General features: G+C 36.7%; 1 long non-coding RNA gene across 3 annotated transcripts; it reads right to left on the reverse strand.

The window, feature by feature from the left end:
• Positions 1 to 2,151: 2,151 nt before the first annotated feature.
• Positions 2,152 to 3,894, reverse strand: LOC106336568. Of its 3 annotated transcripts, XR_001268855.1 has the most exons (5): positions 3,653 to 3,894; positions 3,484 to 3,552; positions 2,852 to 3,405; positions 2,530 to 2,775; positions 2,152 to 2,443 (listed from the first exon to the last, which is right to left on the reverse strand). It is a non-coding gene; the product is annotated as an uncharacterized LOC106336568 (long non-coding RNA). The 3 variants fall into 3 exon arrangements; XR_001268854.1 differs by having other exon boundaries at positions 2,536 to 3,405; XR_001268853.1 differs by having other exon boundaries at positions 2,530 to 3,405.
• Between the last annotated feature and the right edge of the window lie 1,484 nt (positions 3,895 to 5,378).

Below are 5,378 nucleotides of genomic sequence, written 5' to 3' on the forward strand. Positions count from 1 at the left end.
GGAGACATCAGGAAAGAGACCTGAAATTTACTACACACACTTAGCGGCTAGAATTAGGGTTCTTATTCTACTTTATTCTCGCCGACTTGTACTTTCCCGGTGAACTATGTTTCACCGGCTTGTTTTCACCGTCTGTTTCCTCATTTGTAACGACAAACCTCTTCTCGATCTAAATAAACGCCTTTGTTACTAACCCACCGACGAGTTTCGTCTCTCTCACTTGTTTCCGACCAAATCGGTACAAACATCAAGGATCTGCTGCTAAGAGGAAGAGAACACCTAAGAACAATGAAGCAGCAAATACTCAATCATAAGATTATTGACATTTAACATCGACTTCTTTGCCTTTGAATAGAAATTTTTGAAGTGTACTCTCTGATGTGACCAATCTACATCCTTATGTATTCACCGCAGACACAATAAACGGACATTGATTTTTCCCTTCATTCATCTATTCCATAGTAATAAAAAAATGTTGACCAATAAATATTATAAAATGTTGTGTTTTATGTATTTAATATGGTTGAATAAGTATTTACTCCTGTTCGTGTAAATGATAACCCTCTATAGTGTTAGTTTTTCAGATAAAAAGAAAGAAAAAGGAATAGCTTATACAAAGAGGTTAAAGACAAATCAAGTTATGTTGTCTTTTTCAAAATCATACTATTCAGAGTCTTATCATTAGCAAAACTGATTTTGCAATATTTTTTTTGCTCAACCAATCATTTAATGTATTTCCAAAGCACACTTGGATGTTTCAAATGCTGATGGATATGATAGTGAAGAAAATAATGATGATATCACTATGATTATGATGGTATGGACAAACTGTTCTATCCATATATTGTATTTTGTTGTTTGAAGATAACAATGTATTTTACATGGTTCCCAGTGTGTTTAATTAAAATTTTACTGCGATGGAACTGTTGTGAGTTGTGACTATTAAAGCATTTCAAGGGGACTTAAAAAAATTGATTTTCTATTTTTATAATATGGACTATAATGTTAATATTTTTAAACATACTTACATGGAAATATATTGCTCACACTCTTTAATTTTATTTTATTTTATTACATATTAGTTAGTCTTAAGATAACTTTCTAAACATATAGACTGAGATAATAGTATCCAGTACATATTTGTAAAAGAAAAGATAGATTAATGTTGTCTTACCAAAGGAAAATTATATATGGACCTTTCTCAGATTTTTTTTAAAAAAAAATTTAAGAAATGAAAAAGTCCAACATATCGATGTTGGGCTTTCTCGTACGAAGATACAAATATATTATGGCCCCAATAAAATATACAAGTATTAAGAGTCTCTATTGTTCAACTCAAACGACATAAGACCAGGATTATCGCACTAGATAAAGGAGTTTCTTAGTGTGTAGACCCCGCAAAAATGTTAAAAATCGTTGACATAAACGACCAAATAAAGATCGCTTGTTGAGGGTTTTTTGTACTGTTCGCGGATCCTACCGACACGTGGCGGCCAGCGATTGGCTAGATTTTAATTTTTTTTTTTTAAATCAGATAAAAAAAAAAATTTTAAAACCTGTAACGGTTTTTGCGAAAATTATGCTCTAAGCCTACAAAATTGTTTTATATATAAGAGCATGATTATCCCTAAAACCCCTAATGGGGTTCTTAATGATTTTTTTAGTAATAAATGTAACATAAGAACTTTTGTTAAGAAACTTCCATTTTGAGTGGTGCAATGGGAGTTTCTTAATTAAGGGTACTTAAAAAAAAATTATTAAACTTCTTTTTTAAAATTAAATTTATTTATTAAATAAAACATATTAAAAGATAACATTTAAAACATAGATTTTAAAAAAAACATAAAAACAAAGATTAGTACAACAATCGAGAATAAATTGGAAAAAAACATCCGAGCTTGAATGAAAAAATTCTCGAAGGTAATGAATGGAAAAATTCTCAAAGGTTTGATCAAAATATTGATCAAAATTTTCATCAAGTGATCCCTCAAAAGTGTTTTGAGAAAAAGAAACCATGAGATGAAATTTTTTTATAAAACTTGTTTACAAGTCGAAGGAAACTTGTTTATAAACTTGTTTATGAAACTTGTTTTCAAGAAAGAACTTGAGAAGGAACTTGAGAGAAGATGCGTGATGAGAGAAGATGCGTGATGAATGAAGAAGAGTGTTGTGTTGTGAATAAAAGTTTGGTATACAAAGTTTATATAGACAAGACTACAAGAGTTCACAAGACTACAAGAGTTCACAAAACTCTTGACTGATGACTACAAGAGTTTGCAAGAATACAAGACTACAAGAGTTAGTACGTAAGCATTGCCCGTGACTGATATACAGAAGATGACTTTACACTCTTCTTGACCTACACAAGTGATTACTACATAAGTCCGTGACTGATGACTGATGACTGATGACTGATGACTGATGACTTTGCACTCTTCTTGACCTGAAAAAAATGAGAACATGACACCCTCTTCTCTCTCTCAAAGTGACAAGCCATGTGACCACAAAGAGCTTTAGAAGAAGTGAAACCTTTACCACATTCTCTGCAATAAAGAAGCTGTTAGCTCCCGCACGCATCAAAACCATCATAACCCATCATCATCTTGCGTCATCACCACTCACCATCAGCCTGTACAGAGTCACAAACACTAGTCTCCATTCCAAACTCCTAAAACCCTAAAAGAGTCCTACACATAGATAGGAGTCTCCATCACCAGAGCACCAAAAACACAGCTCTCCCGACCAACTCCCACTTTCAATGTTTCTTTCCCCATCCTTTCACACGCAACCATAAGTTTAAAGAGATCTAAAACGTACAATCTAAAAAAGAAAAGAAAACAACATTCATCACCTGAAGCTTGTGAAAGATTCCTACACCAGCAACTCACACGTTCTCCATGCTTGATCCACAGACCTCCCATGTTAAAGTTAATCCCTGACAGACTCAGAGTTCACCTGGCTACTCCTTGCACCGGTTTTCAACTCGCTCACAGGCGGTGAAGAAAAACCTTTACGACCAAAGTTTAATAAAAAGTTCTGCTGGTCTTCACTCGTATGACGCAGGCTCGCACGCAAAATCTCAGCAGGCATCTCCCTCTTTATAGCTGCCTCGAACACCTCAGCTGCTGCATTCTCCTGGTTCTGTCCATGTATAGTCTCATACTTGCTCCTACAATATTTGGTAAGAAGTGTGAAAAACTCATCAAACGAGGCTCTCCACAGTCCATCATTCGAGTTTTTCACTACTTCAGCAGCTCTCTCAAGAAGAGACACCAACAAAACAGGCTTTCCTCTCTGTGGTTCAGAGAGAACAAGAAGTGACTTGACACTGAGCCCCGAGTGACTTTCCGCTCTTTGAGGCGTCTTCGCTAGTTAACTCGAGAGCCTTGTACCCTTTCATTAATTCTTAAACAGAACAAGAAGCAGATTCAGAAATGTATACACAGGTTTTAGAAGTAATCATAACAAAGTTTCGTGAGGCACCTTCATCCTTTGCCATATCAAGGAAGGCCTGGAGCTCCAAAGCCTTTCGGTAATACATCATGCCTCGCACTGGTTTATCAAAATCAGTCACAACATGTATATAGCAAGCACAATATCACAGAGCTAAAACGTGAAGCGGAGTTTGTCTAATGAAAAAACTACCAAATACCAGTTTTGGTCAGTATTTGGCTTCTGTAAGATGCCCACAGAAAAACCTCTTCTTCCAAGTCTTCTCACGGTGACAGTTTTCACCATCTTCACCATCAGCCCTGGGAAGCACATACCCCTTCTTCTTCTCCGACGGCTTCTCAAACGATCCATAGATCCTGCTCAAAGCCGACTTAGTCCACACCACAAATCACAGCGATTGCAGACACGATCTTCGTCGGAGCGTCAAACACGATCTTGGTCTGGCGGAGAATCGGAGAAGACGAGAAAAACAAAAGAAAAGAAAAAAGAAAAATAAATGCGTTTCCTCTGGTTTGCTGACACGTGGGGTAAAAAAACCCTTTAGTAATCGGTCCCCAAAACCCTTTCTTAAGGATCGATAACAGCCTTTTAATTTTGTTTTGATTTAATTAAATCCTACAATAACTTAAAAATCCCTCTTAAGAAACCCTATAATCATGCTCTAAGACTCTTCATTGATGCTTTTTCTGCAAACCCTAATATCTATCTTTTTCTGCATTTTGGTCTCTCCAAATCCCGGTTGTGTAAGTTTTTTTCTGTATTTTGTTGAACAATACAAGTACATCAGTTTCCTAGGGTTAGATCTTATTTCGATGAAAGTTTATTTTCCATGCTTATATTTTGTCACTACAAGAAAACAGGGGGATTCTGATGGCCGAAATCGTCGGAAATTCGTCGGAATAGACCGATTCCGACGAATTTCCGACGAACCCGTTCGTCGGTATCGTTTCGTCGGAAAAAAAAATTCGTCGGAATTTCGTCAGAACTTCCGACGACTTTCTGACGAATACCGAGAAACGTCATTCTGACAAACTTCCGACGATATTACGATGCGGATACACGAGACCAGAGTTCATCGGAAAACAACGTACCGACGAAGAACGTTCGTCGGACAATTCCGACGTAGAGTGTTCCTCGGTTTATTCCGACGGACAATGGTCGTCAGAATATACCGACGGACATATATCCGTCGGAATATACCGACAAACCACATTTCCGTCGGAATATACCGACGACCATTGTCCGTCGGTATATTCCGACGAACGTTGTCCGTCGGTAATATCCGACGAACGTGGTTCGTCGGTATATTCCGACGGATATATGTCCGTCGGTATATTCCGACGACCATTGTCCGTCGGTATATACCCATTTTTTTTTACAAATTAATTTTGCATTTTTATATATTTTTTGATATTAATAAATTTAAAAAATCGGAAATTTAAAACTAATAATATTATAAAATTTAAATTCATAAAAACCGAAATAGGAAAAAAACATTCATAAAGTTTAAAATTCATACAAACCGAAATAGAAAAAAAAAACATTCCGAAAGTTTTAAAAAGCCGAAATAAACTAAGATGAACTCGAAGACATCAAACGATCTAGCTTCTGCATAATCTCGGTGTTGAACTTCTTCTGGGATGCCAACTCAGCAAGGATAGTGGCATTCTCCGAACGGATAGTGGCATTCTCCGAAAGGATAGTGGTGTTCTGCTCCTCCAATGCCCCAATCCGTTCATCTTTGTCATGTAGCTCCTCGAGAATCATGGGATCGGCATACGGAGCTTGCGAAGAAGATGCCGGATACGAAGAAGCACGACGGGCCAACCCAACTAAACGGCCTCCTTTCCTTTTAGGAACCGCCTACAAAAATATTTAAAATAAGTAAATAGGGACAAGTAAGTAATCGACATTATAAAAAAAAA

The sequence above is a fragment of the Brassica oleracea genome, chromosome C4 (genome assembly GCF_000695525.1).
Source record: "Brassica oleracea var. oleracea cultivar TO1000 chromosome C4, BOL, whole genome shotgun sequence".
In the NCBI taxonomy this organism is placed as follows: Eukaryota; Viridiplantae; Streptophyta; class Magnoliopsida; order Brassicales; family Brassicaceae; genus Brassica; species Brassica oleracea.